A 16,935-nucleotide genomic window follows, 5' to 3' on the forward strand; every position below is an offset into this window, starting at 1 on the left:
TGTCCTTTGCTTTATAGAAACTTTTCAGTTTCAGAAAGTCACATTTATTATGTGTTTTTCTCAGTGTCTGTGCTACTTTGAGCATATTTAGGAAGTGGTCTCCTATGCCAATGTGTTCAAGTGTGTTTCCTAATTTCTCTTTTATGAGGTACAGTGTGGATGCTTTTATATTGAGGTCTTTGTTCTATTTGGACTTGAGTTTTATGCATGGTGATAGATATGGATCTACTTTTATTCTTCTACATGTTGATATCCACTTATGCCAGCATCATTTGTTAAGGATGCTTTCTTTTTTCCATTGTACATTTTTAGCTTCTTTGTCAAAAATTAGCTATTCAAAGGTATGTGGATTAATACTCAGATCTTTGATTCAATTCCATTGGTCAGCCTCACTGGTTTTTTTTTTTGTTGTTTGTTTGTTTGTATGTTTGTTTTTTGAATAACATGCCCTTTTCAGTACTGTAGCTCTGAAATAGAGTTTGAAATCAGGGATGGTGATTCCTCCAGAAGTTCCTTTATTGTATAGGATTGTTTTGGCTATCCTGGGTTTTTGCTTTTCCATGTGAAGTTAAGTACCATTCTTTCAGGGGTCTATGAAGAATTTTGCTAGGATTTTGATGGGCATTGCATTGAATCTGTAGATTGTTTTTGGTAAGATTGCCATTTTTCACTATGTTAATTCTACCTACCCAGGAGCATGAGAAATCTTTTCATTTTCTTGTTCTTTCTTCAAGGATTTAAAATTCTTGTCATATAGATCTTCCACTTGCTTTGTTAGAGTGCTCTGAGATATTTTATGCTATTTGTGGCTATTGTGAATCTTTCTCTGGTTTGTTTCTAAGCCCATTTATCATCTGAGTAAAAGGAGATATTAGTTGTTGTTGTTGTTGTTTTTTTTTTTTAGTTAATCTTGTATCCTGATACATTACTGAAAGTGTTTATGAGTTGTAGAAGTTCCTTGGTAGAATTTTTGGGGATGCTTTTGTAAACTATCATATCATCAGAAAACAGTGAGAGTTTAACTTCTTCTTCTCCAATTTGTATTCCCTTTATCTCCTTTTATGTCATACTGCTGTAGCTAGAAACTCAAGTGCTATATTGAATAAATATGGAGAGAGTGGACAACCTAGTCTTGCTTCTGATTTCAGAGGGATTGCTGATATGATCATGTGGTTTTTATTTTTCAGTTTATTTATATGGTGGATTACATTGACAGATTTTCGTATGTCAAACCATTCCTACATCTGTGTGATGAAGCTGTCTTGATCATGGTGGATGATTTTTCTGATGTGTTCTTCAATTCCTTTTGTTAGTATTTTATTGAGTATTTTTGGCATCAATGTTCATGAGTGAGATTGGTCTGTAATTCTCTTTCTTAGTAATGTCTTTATGTGGTTTGGTTAGCATGGTAATTGTAGCCTCATAAAAGAAGTTTGGCAATGTTCCTTCTGTTTCTATTATGTGGAACAATTTGAGGAGTACTGGTGTTTGTTTTTCTTTGATAATCTTGTAGAATTCTGAGCTAAAACCATCTGATCTTGGAGTATTTTTTGGGGGGAGACTTTTGATGACTGTTTCTATTTCTTTAGCATTTGTAGGTCTATTTAGAATACTTATCTGGTCTTAATTAAATTTTGATAAGTGATATTTATCCAGAAGGTTCTCTATTTCCTTTAAGTTTCCCAATTTTGTGGATACATGATTTAAAGTATTGATTTCTCTGGATTTCTTCCATCTCTGTTATTATTTCCCCCTTTTTATTTCTGATTTTGTTAATTTGAATATTCTCTCTCTGCTTTTTGGTTAGTTTGGATAAAGGTTTGTATATTTTGTTGATTTTCTCGAAGAACTAACATGTTTTCCCATTGATTCTTAGTCATTTTTTTGTTTCTATATTGTTGGTTTCAGCTCTCATTTTTTTTTTTGATTATTTTCTGATACCTAGTTCTCCGGAGTAAAATTTTCTTCTTTTTGTTTACATATGAGAGTGCCCTTGTAGTTGGGGAGTAAATGTTCAGTATTGAAATTTCCTCATGATTGATTTTTTTCCTGTAACTAATGTGAAATGTCCTTGTTTGTCTCTCTTGATTGATTTTAGTTTGAAATCTATTTTGTTAGCTATTAGGATAGTTAAACCAGCTTGTTTATTAGGTCCATTTGACTGGAAAATTTTTATGCAACCCTCTGCTCTGAGGTGATGTCAGTCTTTGAGGTTGAGTTGGGTTTCTTGTATGCAGCAGAATGTTAGATTCTGTTTTCATATCAATCTTCTAGCCTGTGTGTCTTTATAGGTGACTTGAGTTGATTTATATTAAGGGATATTAATGAACAGTGATTACTATCTCCTGTTATTTTAGTTTTTGTTGTTGGTGATGTTATTTTCTGTGTTTTTCCCTTCTTTGGGATTTGTGGGTGTGAGATCATCTATTGTCTGTGTTTTTGTGGATATAGCCAACTTCCTTTCTTTGGAGTTTTACTTCTAGTATTTTGTGTAGGGCTGGGTTTATGGCTAGGTGTTAGTTAAATCTGATTCTGTCATGGAATATCATGTTTTGTCCTTCGATGGTGATTAAAAATTTTGCTGGTATAGTAGTTTATGGTTTCTTAATGTCAGCAAAACACTTGACAAGGACCTTCTGAATTTCATTGTCTCCATTGAGAAGTCAGGTTTCATTCTGCCTTTATATATTTCTTGGCCTTTTTCCTTTGTAGCTCTTAATATTCTTTCTTTATTCTGTATGTTTTGATTATTATGTATCAAGGGGGATTTTTTGTGATTCAATCTATTTTATGTTCTGTAAGCTTCTTATATCTTCATAGGCATATCTTTCTTTAGGTTGGGAACGTTTTCTTTTATGATTTTGTTAAATATATTTCTGTGTTTTTGAGAAGGACTTCTTCTTCTATACCTGTTATTCTTAGGTTTGGTCTTTTCATGGTGTCACATATTTCCTGGATAATTTGTTTTAAGCTTTTGTGAGATTTAATGTTTTCTTTGACCGATGAGTATATTTCCTCTATTGTATCTTAGTGCTTGAGATTCTCTCTTCCATCTCTTGTATTCTGCTTTTTATGCTACATTTGTGGTTCCTAAATGTTTTCTTATGATTTCTGCTTTTATAATTCCCTTGGCTTGTGTTTTATTTATTGTCTCTTGTCAGTTTTCAAGACTTGAATAGTTTCTTTCATATGTCTGATTTCTTCTTCATGGTTTTCTTTAAGGGATTTGTGGATGTCTTCCAATATTTTGTTTGTCTTTTTCTCCGTTTCTCTGAGACAACTTTTTATTTCTTCTTCAAGGGCCTCAAACATCTTCCTAAAGTTATGTTTTAGGTCATTTTTTCCTGCTTCATCTATATTTGGTTGTATAAGTCATAATGTTGTAGGGCCACTAGTTTTTACTGGTATTGTGTTGCTCTTTGTGGTGTTGGATGTGTTCTTACCTTGTCTACCCATCTTTTCCTTTTATTGTTGTAATTGGGGCTGTCTATGACTCTGGTGATCAATTCTCCAGGTGCCAGTGGATCCATGCCTCTGATGGTTGTTCCTTGTGGTGCAATCAGTGCACACTTTCTCTAAACAAAGGCAGTATAGTCTTCAACATCAGCATATATGTAAGCACAGGATAATGTAATATTGCACCTCTATTGCTGCTGTGTTCATTAGTGAAGTAACTGATTGAACTGCATGGTGATGACAGATATTCAAGATGCTTAAGGCTAAAACACTTTCAAAATGCCATATAAATCTTTGTTTTGACAATGAGGAAAATTTCCATACTGTATTCCTTCAAAAGGTATTATTCAAAAAATAAAGTTTTTAATACTTTTCAAAACCACAAAAGAAGCAGCTTTCATTGCCATGTGAAAGGAAAGGGTCTTGACTCAAGACCTCAATCAGAAGCCTAACGTGGCAGTATTTCTTCTCTCTCTTATGAAAAGATGGCTTTTACTGCTGCAAAGGTACAGGATGTCTAGTGAAGTCCTTCTTAACATCAAGAAGTACTCAGATTTTCTTCAAATAAGCCTTTATTGTAAGCTCCAAATGAAACAAGAACGTTAAATGTGAACATTATTATTGACTAAAAATTATGGCATGATTTACTAATTCATGCAAGATATTGTTTGGTGCAAAACTTGTATAAGACAAGAAATATGTGGTCAAAGGAGGTAACTATGAAAATAAATATATAAATAAATATAAAGCAGAGAGCATATGAAATGACCACAATAGGACATAGAGTTCTTTTTATCTATGATGCTTTAGCTTCCTTCATTTCTTATATCTGTAGTTTTATTGTCTAAGTGTCTATGTGATATGCCTGCATGTGTCTATTAATATTAGGTTGCATGTATGTTTGTGGGGGGGGGCTTGTGAGTATATTTCTCTGCATATATATCAATACCCAAGATTGACACTGAAGTGTGTTTTGTGTTCACTATCCATCTTCTACACTGAGGCTGGCTACATTTCATTTGAACTCAGAGTTCACTGATTATAACAGTCTAGATAGCCAGTTTGCATGAAGGATCACCGTTTCTTGCTCTCAAGGGTACAATAGAGTTATGGATGAGCCTTGATACTCACTCATCATTTATATGGGTGCTGGCTTCAAGTCCTGCATAAATAAACACCCTTCATTCTTAGGTATTTTGTTATTTTTTTTTTGCCTGATATGAAAAAAAGTGCTATTATGTCCCACTCCTTTTAATGAGACACCAGGTGATGAAGGTTTAGGTTAAGGCTGCCAAGGCATTTTCCCCTTGGAGGAAGATATTGCCTTCAGTCCAGGAAGTTAGCAGAATGTAAAATCACTCATGATTGTTGTTCTTCTGCTTCATTCTGCTTCAGTTAGTCCAGCATGCTGCACTGAGAATTTCCTGCCACCCAGGGCCTCCTGGAACATTTATAATGGTAAATGAGGTATAGACGAAGGATTTTCTACAATGTGCACATAAAGTGGTTTGTTATGTGTTGCACAAAAATTGTTTGGGTTCATTAACTTAAAATGAAATGACCTGTATTAGTTTATTTTACGAACTCACTTTTATTTCTGCTGTACCATTACTCTGTCCACTCCAAAACCAAGTTGAAGAAAGGCAGATTATTTCCATTGATAAAGCTGATTAGATTCTGAACTACTGCAGAATTGCACTAGATAATATTACTGGTCTTAATGTAGGAAACAAGATTAAAACTATTCATTTCCAGATTATTCTATTTGTATCTGTACAGTTAATTTATTAATAAAAACAAAGCAAATAATTATAGCTTCTCTTTTCGTCATTGATTTCTAAATGGGCTTTAAACTTTACAACAACTTCTATTTCATAATTATAGAGGAAACCAAGTTATATTAATTTCTATGTCAAGTAATCATATGTGAGACCACAGAACTGAGGCCAAGAATTTGTTGCCGACAGAATAGAATGTGAAAAACTTGGGATTAGAGACATAGTTCAGCAGTTCTGTGCATGTACCTCCCTGGAAAAAGACCCGTGTACTATTCCTAGGACTTATTCCACTCAGCTCACAACCACCTTCAACTCGAGCTCCAGAAGATCCAGCTCCCTCTTCTAGACTAAGCAGGCACAGCACCACACACACCCACACACAGTCACACAGGCAAAATATTCCTAAAAGGGCAGCAGTGGTACTTTTATCTCAGGAGAAACAAACAGGCATTCAAAGTAACTATTCTGTCAATGGAGAAGGGGGGAATTCATGCCAGGCACTATAAACTTAGACAATTACCTGTTCCTCGTAAGGTCTGGCAACCTAGAGGAGAATGCACTTCTGCCATTTTCTAAGTCAGAATAATCTCCAATTGCATTGTAAATACTTATTCTTGCATTTAAAGGTAATTATCAAAATTTGCTTCCTTTTTGTAGCAGACATAGATCAGTACAGAAAAGCATAATTAGGCAAAATGCAGAGATCCATTGGAGGTGGGGTGTTTGTCACAAATTAGTATATGAACCCTACAATTAAGGCTTAGAGAGTATGGTGGAAGAAGGGTCAGGAAGAGTTAAAGATTCAGATAACTAGGACAATCTGCTATGAAATAGGGTCTTCTGAAGAAAAAAAAATAGACTGGAAGTAGAGGAGATAGGAGAAGCGGTGGATCTGTAAGGATCTGAGAGAGGAGTGTGGGTGAATGGAAAGAAGATACATTGTGTAAAATAATGAAACAATTAACTAATTAATAATAATTTTGCTATCAAAAGTTTTAAATTTAGAGTGTTGGACATTCAAATTAACACATTTTCCCTTGAATGTGTTCATGGTTGCAAATTATTGAGGCGTAAACATTATAGCGGTGAAAGTGTCCCCTGCACAAGTTATGTCTGCATATACAACTAACACAATTAAATTAAAAAATAGCATATCATATTAGGCAAGAAAAAAGTTTGAGTATCTTAAGTAATATACAAGTTACAGATATCTTAAGAAAAAGAACATATGAATTATCCCTTGTTTTTAGATGATGTTCCAAATAATTTTCATTTTCTGTAAAATAATTCACACTTCACCATCCTTTCTTTAATGTCTCGCTACTTAACAACTACATTCCTCATCTTCTCCTTCTCTTCTTAGAGGAAAATAAGACGTCAAAGAAGAGAAATGGAACAAACATATAGGATGATGTGATAGTTAATTTTGAAAAGGTAACAAAAGCAATCCATGCAAAATTTATAAAGCTATGTGAATGGTCAGAATACATTAAATTATACAGTTAATGTGTTTGAGTGTGAAATTAAAATATGTTTCCCACTGAGAGTGCAGTGCACTGCATTGTTATTAGACACATTAAAATATCATTTTAATACTCTGTCACTGTCAAAAAATTTTTGTTTTTGTTTATATTGACAAAATATTATTGTTTATATTAACAAGTTACCTAAAAAGCATCAACTTCTGGAGGATTTTGGTAGTTAAAACATAAATATCTTTCCAACGACTTTAACAAATTTTCTAGGGTCTACATACATTGGTTTTCACTTCAAAACAGAATACTGACATGTGTGCTTTGATATTCTTGCTCTAGGAAAAACTCTAAGAACCATCCTTGACAGAGAGCTCTCAGACACCAAACTGAAGGCAATCTTGTCTTTCCAAGCAAGAGAAAAAAGTGTTCTCAGTAGAAGTACTGATAATTGAAAAGTAGTTTTTATGTTTCAATTTCAAATCTGAAGCCACACATGGTTGAAGACAGGGACTAGGAGGACAAAGAAAATTGAATATCACACACACACATCTCTTACCAAAGAAGAAAACGAAGAACTCAGTGTACTCCTGGTGCTAAATCCACAGCCCTATGTGGTTTCACAAAAGAATAAAAACATTATTAAGTTATGCAACTTGAACATTGCCTGAAACATCTAAGTAAACAGAAGAGGAAAACGTTTTATGTTTTTTACTTAGCAAAGGCTGCTTGCATATTAACAAGATATAACAAAACCAGAGTTAAAAAATGAATAGAAATAAAAATATCCACACAGAGAGAAAAAATTTTGTCTGATACAAAATACATTTAATGCAAGATAAAGTTAGGAGCTACATTCATTTCTAGGTAAATAAATTTGTTATTCTTTTAAGACCTCTTTTAAAATATGCTCTAAAGTAGGTTTTTATTTTTATTTTTTGAGATTATAACATAGTTATAATATTTTCCTTTCCCTTTCCTCCCTTTAATCCCATTCGTTTAATGTCACACTCCTTCTGGCTCTTTCTCAAATTCACAGCTTCTGGTCTTTTTGTTTAACCTTTGTTGCTCACACAGTGGGGTGGTTTGAAAGAAAATGACCCCTAAAGGGAGTCACAGTCTTAACAAGTGTGGCCTTTTTGGAGGGAATATGTCACTGTGAGGGTGGTCTTTGAGGTCTCTTTTCTCAAGCTTTCCTCAGTATGACCATCAGAAGACTTCCTCTTGCCTTTAATAAGCAGGACCCTTGACTATGTCTCTAGTAGCACATCTTCCTATATCTCCCATGCTCCTAACCATGATGATAATGGACTGAACTTCCAAAACGGTACACCACCACCTCAATGAAACATTTTCTTTGTTTGCTTTGTAAGAGTTCCTGTAGTCATGGTGTCTCTTCACAGCAATAGAAACCTGACTAAGAAACAACACACACACACACACACACACACACACACACACACACACAAACACACACACATGAATTTCAGGCTGATCACTAAGTACAGTCAGAGAACGCAGCTTATCTAAATGCAAAGAACAAAGAGTATGTGTTGTTCATTTCCTCCTGTTTATCCAATTGCAACATAATCCGTACACCTGAAGCTGAGAACTTCTGAGAAATTGATAGAAGTGGAAATAGAATGGTTGTAAGAGACAGAGAAACATGACATTTGCTGATGTCGTGATTCCTTGACTGTCAGGGACACTCTGCATTTTAATCAATATGGCTGCCCAAGGACAAGTTGAACAAGGATGACACCAACAGACAGGCTAACATGAAAAAGGAACGTTCATGGGGTCTCAGTCCTACACAAAGAACTACAGGTAACCAAGGAATGTTGAGAGTGGGAAAAATAGTATTCCCCAGGGAAAAGCCCCCAATTGGTTATCTTTCTGAGAACTTCTGTTCACATATTAGAGTAATGCCATGATTCGTGTAATTTATTGTAGATTTGTAAGAATAATTGAAAGTAATAAAATTTATAAATGCAAATCATGATATTGGTGGGAAATTTCCACATGGTTGCTTAAAAGGTATTAAATAAAATTAAATAGTTAATTCTGTTTAACTCTCAAGCACAAAATCAAGACAAGGCTAAATTCATAATTACCAAAAGGCCCTAGCAAAATAGAAAGTCAGGAAAGGTAGCAACCACTTTTTAATATGTCCAGGGATATGTGTGTGTAAATAAAATGTATAATCATGCTTATTAAGAAAATTTCAGAGCTACCATTAAACCTTGATTTCATCACTGCTCTAACCATTCCTATTACCAGGACTAGGAGTTGAAGGTCTGGCTTCACTGATGTTAGGAAGCATCATATTAGTAAATGTCAACAGGACATAACTCATTATGGGTTTCTTGTGAAACCCCCTGGTAAAGGAATGATGCTTAGTTTTGAATTAATGTGTTAGGAGGGATGACTTAGGAATATGCGTGGTTTCATTTGCATGACAAATGATAACAGCAAGCTACAGAAGAATTTGGATATTTTTGTGTTTGTGGAGAAGGTAAGTTTAAGGTCAAATTTAGCATGTGCAGACTCATACCGTTTGAAATCATCCAAATTCAAATTGAATCCGGACAAAGTTTGCTTTTCCTTATACAGCATGATTACATTTGGGTTTATTCTTCTTGTACATTTATTACATATCCCTTGCTTCAAAAAAAGAAATATTTCATTTTTCCCACTGAGTAGTACTCTAATATATAAATGTGCCACATTTTCTTTATCCATTTTATGGTTGAGGAGCATCTACATTGTTTCCAGGTCTGGCCATATAAATAATGCTGCTATGAATTTAAGGTAAAATTCTTGTAGTGTGATTCAGCATTTTTTGGGTGTATGCCCAAGAGTGGCATTGCTGGGTCTTGAGGTATGTTGATTGCCAATTTTCTGAGAAACCTCCATACTGATTTCCAAAGTGGTTGTACAAGCTTACATTCCCACTAGCAATGGAGGAATGTTCTCCTGACTCCATATCCTTTCTAGCATAAACAATTATTGCTGTTTTTGATCTTAGCCATTCTGACTGGTGTTGATTTGCATTTCCCTGGTGGCTAAAGATGTTGAATATTTCCTTAACTGTCTTTTGAGATTCTTCTGTTGAGAATTCTCTATTTAGTTCTATACCCTATTTTTTAATTGGGTTATTTGAAATTTTGATGTCTAATTTATTCAGTTCTTTATATATTTTGGGGACCAGTCTTCTGTGTGATGTGGGGTTGGTGAAGATCTTTTCCCAATTAGTAGGCTACCTTTTTGTCTTATTGACTGTGTCCATTACTTTACAGAGATTCTTAGTTTCAGGAGATCCCATTTATTTATTGTTGCTCTCAGTGTTTATGCTACTGTGGGTATATTTGGGAAGTGGTCTCTTGTGCCTATATATTGAAGAATACTTTTCACTTTCTCTTCTATTAGGTTTAGTGTGATCAGATTTACATTGAGGTTTTTAATGCATTTGCACTTGAGTTTTGTGCATGAAGATAGAAATGGGTTTATTTGCATTTTTCTGACATCCAGTTATGCCAACACCATTTGTTGAAGATGCTTTCTTTTTTCCGTTGCATAATTTTAGCTTCTTTGTAAAAAATCAGGTGTTCAGAGATCTGTGGTTTGATATGTGAGACTTCAATTCAATCTCATTCATCAACCTCCTTGTTTTTATGCCAATACTAAGCTGTTTTAAATACTGTAGCTCTATTTTAGAGATTAATGTCAGGTATGGTGATTGCTCCGAAAATTCCTTTATTGTACAGGATTGTTTTGGATATCCTGGGTTTTTTGTTTTTCTTTATGAAGTTGAGTATTGTTCTTTCAAGATCTGTGAAGAATTGTTTTGGTATTTTGATGAGAATTGCATTGAATCTGTAGAATGCTTTTAGTAGGATTGCCATTTTTAATATGTAGATTCTACCTATCCAAGAGCATGGGAAATCTTTCCATTTTCTGGTATATTCTTCAAGGACTCAAAGTTATTGTTGAACAGGTCTTTTACTGTTTTGGTTAGTGTTACCCCAAGATATTTTATGTTATTTGTGGCTATTATGAAGGGAGATGCTTTTCTGATTTCTTTCTCAGCCTCTTTATCATTTGTGCAAAGGAAGGCTACTGATTTTCTTGAGTTGATGCTGTATCCTGACACATTACTGAAGGTATTTATCAACTTTAAGTTTCCTACTAGATTTTTTTAGGGTCACTTATGTATATTATTATATTATCTGCAAATAATTCAATAATGAAAGTTAAAGTTCTTCCTTTCCAATTTGAAAATCCTTGATTTCCTTTTGTTGTCTTATTGATCTAGCCAGAACTTCAAAAACTATGTTAAATAGATACGGAGAGAGTGAACAACCTTTTCTTTTTTCTGATTTTAGAGGGATCGCTTTGCGTTTCTCTCCATTTAATTTGATGTTGGATGTTGACTTGATGTATATTGCTTTTATTATGTTTAGATATGTTCCTTGTATCCCTGATCTCTCCAAGATCTTTACCATGATAGGCTATTGGATTTAGTCAAATACTTTTAACAGCACCTAATGAGACGATCATATTTTTTCAGTTTATTTATATGATGGATTACATTGATAGATTTTTGTATTTTGAACCAGCCCTGCATCTCTGGGATGAATTCAACTTGATCATGGTGGATGATCTGTTGATGTGTTCTTAGATTTGGTTTGTCAGTATTTCATGGAATATTTTTCATCAATGTTCACTAGGGAGATTGTTCTATAATTCTCTTTCTTACTTGGCTCTTTGTGTGGTTTTGGCACCGGGGTAACTGTAGCCTCATAAAAATGTTTGACAGTGTTTCTTCAGGAACATTTTGAGGAGTATAGGTATGACCTCCTCTTTGAAGTTCTAGTAGAATTCTGCACTGAAACCATGGGGTCTTGGGTTTTTTTTTGGTTGAGAGGCTTTTGATGACAGCATCTATTTCCTTGCAGGTTATACATCTATTTAAATTGTCCCCTTGGTATGTGGTACCTATCCAGAAAATTGTCCATTTCTTTTTCGTTTTCCAATTGTGGAGATTACAGGTTTTTATAGTATGACATAATAATTCTTTGGATTTCCTCAGTGTCTGTTGTTATGTCCCTGTTTTCATTTCTGATTTTGTTAACTTGGATGTTCTCTCTCTGCCTTTTGATTGTTTGGATTAGAGTTTGTATATCTTGTTGATTTTCTCAACGAACCAGCTTTTTGTTTCATTCTTTTTTTTTTGTACTGTTTTCTTTGTTTCTATTTTATTGATTTTAGCCATTATTTTGATTATTTCTTGTCTTCTACTCCTTTGGGGTGACTGCTTCTCTTTGATCTTCCCTGTTAAGTCACCAGTGTGAGCTTTCTTAGCCATTCTGAGAGGTATAAGATAGTATCTCAGAGTCATTTTGATTTCTCTGATAACTAAGAATGTTGACTATGTCTTTAAATGTATTTTGGCCATTTAAGATTCTTCTTCTGAGAATTCCTGTTTAGATCTGCAGCACATTTTTTACTTGGATTATTTGGTATTTTGATGTCTAGTCTCTCCAATTCTTTATGTGTTTTGGAGAATAGCCCTCTGTCTGATGTGGGAAAGGTGAAGATTTTTACCATTCTGTAGTCTGCTCTGTTGTTTTATTGACAGTGTCATTTGCCTCATAGAAGATTTTCAGTTTCAGAAGGTCCCACGTATTAATAGTTGACCTCAGTGTCTGTGGTACTGGTGTTAAATTCAGAAAGTAGTCTCAAGTGCCAATGCCTTGAAGGCACCATCCCACTGTCTCTTCTATTATGTTCAATGTATCTGGATTTATTTTGAGGTCTGTTCCACATGGACTAGAGTTTTTTGAAGGATGATAGATATGAATCTATTTGCATTCTTCTGTATGGCTGCATATAGTTACACCTCACCATTGGTTGAAGATGTTATCTTTTTTCCACTGTATAATTTTGACTTGTTTGTCAAAAAGCTGATGTTCATAGAAGTGTGAATTTATGTCAGGGTTTTTGGTTTGTATCCATTGACTCAAATATTTGTTTTTATGCCAATACCAAGCTGTTTTAAAAATTATAGCTATATATAGAGCTTGAAGTCAGGGGTGGTAATACCTCTAACAGTTCCTTTATTGTACTGGATTGTTTTAGCTATCCTGATTTTTTGTTTGTTTGTTTGTCTTTCCATATAAAGTTGAGTATTGTTCTTCTGAGGTCTGTAAAGAATTGTATTGGGAGTGCAATGAATCTGTAGATTGCATTTGGTTAGAAAGCCATTTTTACTATATTAATCCTATGTATCCAAAAACGTGGAATATCTTTTTATTTTCTGAAATCTTTAATTTCTTTGTTCAATGACTTAAATTTCTTGCCATACATACCTTTCACTTGTTTGGTTACAGTTACCCCAAGATATATTATTTGTAGCTATCCTAAAGTGTGTTCTGTCTCTGATTTCTTTCTCATCCCATTCATCATTTGTATATAGGAGGGCTACTGATTTTTTTTTTTAATTTTAATCTTGTATCCTGCCTCATTCCTGAAAGTATTTATCAGCTGTAGAAGTTCCCTGGTACAATTTTGGGTTTACTTATGTATACTATTATATCATTTGCAAATATCAAATTTTGACTTCTTCCTTTCCAATTTTTATTCCTTTTATCTCCTTTTGTTATCTTCCTGCTCTAGCTAGGACTTTCAGTATCACATTGAATAGGTATGGAAACAGTGGACAGCTGTCTCTTGTTCCTGATTTTAGTGGAATCACTTTGAGTTTCTCTCTGTTTAATTTGATGTTGGCTTTTGGCCTTTTGTATAATGCTTTTATTATGTTTATGGATGTTACTTGTATTCTTGATCTCTCCAAGACCTTTATCATGAAAAAGTATTGGATTTTGTGAAAGGCTTTTTCAGCATCTGATGAGGTGATCATGTGTGTGTGTGTTTTTTTTTTCTTTCTTTTAGTTTGTCTATGTAGTAGGTTACATTTGACAGATTACTATAGGTTGAACCATCCCTGCATTCCTGGGATGACGCTTACTTGATCACGGTGATTGATTTTTTTATGTTCTCTTAAAATCGCTGGCCTGTATGTTATTGACTATTTTTGCAGCAGTGTTCATGAGGGTGATTGGTCTGTAATTCTTTTTCTTAGTTTTGTTTTTTGTGTGGTTTTGGTATCATTGTAACTTTATTCTCATGAAAAGAATTTGAGAATGTTGCTATTTCTTTTGAATGGACATGGAACAATTTGAGTAGTCTTGGTGTTAGTTCTTTGAAATTCTGGTAGAATTTAGTGCCAAAACCATCTTGTTCTGGGCTTCTTTTGGTCTGGAGACTTTTAGTGGCTGCTTCTATTTCTTTAGGGCTTATAGGTCTATTTAAATTGTTTATCTGGTCTTGATTTAATTTTGGTATGTGGTACCTATAAAGAAATTTTTCAATTTCTTTTAAATTTTCCAAATTTGTTGAGTATAGGTTTTGAAAATATGACCTAATGTTTCTCTGATTTTCTCAGTGTGTGTTGTTATATTCCCCCTTTCATTTCTGATTTTATTAATTTGGATATTCTCTCTTTGTCTTTGGTAATTTTAAATAAGAGTTTGTTTACCTTGTTGATTTTCTCAAAGAACCAATTCTTTGTTTCATTGATTCTTTTTATTGTTCTCAATGTTTCTATTTTGTTAATTTTAGTCCTCAGTTATTTCCTTCTGTATACTCCCTGATGAGTCTACTTCTTTTTATTCTAGAGCTTTCAGGTATTGTTAAGCTGCTAGTGTGATATTTCTTCAAATTCTTTATGTAGGCATATATTGCTATGAACATTACTCTTAGCACTGCTTTCATGGTGTCTCATAAGTTTGAGTATATTGAACATTCATTTTCACTGAAATCAAGAAAGTCTGTAATTTATTTCTTATTTCTTCTTTTACCTGGTGGTAATTAAGTTGAGCCTTGTTCTGTTTTCCTGAGTTTATAGGCTTTCTGTATTTGTATTGTTGTTGAATTCTAACTTTAACCCATGGTGATCTGATAAGATAAAGGGAGTTATTCCATTTTTTGTATCTGTTGAAATTTGCTTTGTTATTGAGTACGTGGTCAGTTTTAGAGAAAGCTCCATGAGGTGCTGAGAATAAGCTATATTCTTTTGTATTGGGTAAAATGTTCTGTAGTTGTCTGTTAATTTCCTTTGAGTCTTAACTTCTCTTACTCCTCTCTTTGGTTTTTGTCTGCCTGACTTGTCTTTTGGTCAGAGTCGGTGTTGAAGTATCGCACTATTAATATATAGGGTTTCATGAGTGATTTAAGCTTCAGTAATGCCCCTTGTATTTGGGGCGTAAAGGTTCAGAATTGGACTTTATCTCCTGTATTTTTGTATGATGCACTTCTCTAATCTGTTTTGATTAATTTTAGTTTGAAGTCTAGTTGTTTTGGATATTAGAATAGCTGTACTGGCTTGCTTCTTAGATTCATTTTATTGGAAAATCTTTACTTTGAAGTAATGCCTGTCTTTGAAGTTGAGGTATGCTTCTTGTATGCAGCAGAAGGAAGGATTCTGTTTTTTTTTTTTAAACCATTTGTCCTGTGTCTTTGTATAGGTCAACCGAGTTCATTGATATTAGCAGGTATTAATGACCAGTGATTGTTAATTTAGTTTTGTTGTTTTTGGTGGTAGTATGTGTGTGTGTATTTCCCTTCTTTGGACCTTGTTGTTATGAAATTATCTATTGTTTGTGTTTTCATGAGTATAGCTAGCTTCCTTCATTTGGGGGATATTTTTGTAGTACTTTCTGTAGAGCTGTAATTGTGGATATGTATTTTTTAAATATAGTTTTGTCATAGAATACCTTGTTTGTTCTGTCTATGGTGATTGAAAGTTTAGCTGAATATAGTATTCTGGGCTGGTATCTTTGGTCTGTCAGTGTCTGCAAAACATCAGAGATCAAAAACACTGATGACAACTTATGCTGGAGAGGTTGTGGGGTAAAGGGAACACTCCTGCATTACTGGTGGGAGTGTAAGCTGGTATAGACCCTTTGGATGTCAGTGTGGCAATTTCTCAGAAAATTAGGACACAACCTTCCTCAAAACCCAGTAATACCACTTTTGGGTATATATCCAAGGGATGCTCAATCATGCCACAAGGACATGTGCTCAACTATGTTCATAACAGCTTTGCTTGTCATTGCCAGAACCTGGAAACAACCTACATTCCCCTCGACTGAAGAATGGATAAGGAAATGTGGTACATTTACACAATGGAGTACTAAACTGCAGAAAAAAATAACGGCATCTTGAATTTTGCAGGAAAATGGATGGAGCTAGAAAACATCATATTTGAGTGAAGTAACCCAGACCGAGAAAGACAAATAACATATGTACTCACGCCTCACGCATAAGTGGTTTTAAAACATAAAGCAAAGAAAACCAGCCTACAACTCACAATACAAGAGAACCTGCACAAAAATGAGGACACTAAGAGATATACATAGATCCAATATACATGGGAAGTAGAAAAAGACAAGATCTCCTGAGTAAATTGGGAGCATGGGGATCTTGGGAGAGGGCTGAAGGGAAGGGGAGAGGCAGGGATGGGAGCAGAGAAAAATGTACAGCTCAATAAAATTAAAAAAAAAATCTGTGTAGGAACTCATGACTTTTACAGTGTACATTGATAAGTGGGGAGTAATTACTGTCCGTCTTACTTTACATGTTACTTGGCCTTTTTCTTTTGAAGTTCTTAATATTCTTTTTATTCTGTACATTTAGTGCTTTGAGTCTTATGTAGCAAGAAGACTTTTTTTTCCTGATCCAGTCTATTTGGTCTTCTATCAGCTTCTTCTATCTTCATATGCATGTCCTTTTTCTGGTTGGGCAAGTTTTCTTCTACAATTTTGTTGAATATATTTTTTGCACCTTTGAGATGAAATTATTTTCCTTAATCTATCCCTATTATTCTTAGAACTCATTTTTTCATGGTGTCCTAGATTTTCTGGATGTTTTGTGTTAAGAATATTTTGAATTTGACATTTTCTTTGACTAATGAATCTACTTCCTTTATCATGTATTCAATGCCTGTGATTCTTTCTTCTGTCTCTTATTTTTGCTGTATCTCTAGATCCTATTTGCCTACCCATATTTTCCATTTGCAGAATTCCATAGGTCTGTGTTTTCTTCATTGCCTCTATTTTAATTTTTCAAGTCTTGTAGTGTTTCCCTATTTGTGTTATGGGGTTTCT

The sequence above is a fragment of the Microtus oregoni genome, unplaced genomic scaffold, assembly GCF_018167655.1.
Source record: "Microtus oregoni isolate MIOR12 unplaced genomic scaffold, Mior012 000008F_ref0000371, whole genome shotgun sequence".
In the NCBI taxonomy this organism is placed as follows: domain Eukaryota; kingdom Metazoa; phylum Chordata; class Mammalia; order Rodentia; family Cricetidae; genus Microtus; species Microtus oregoni.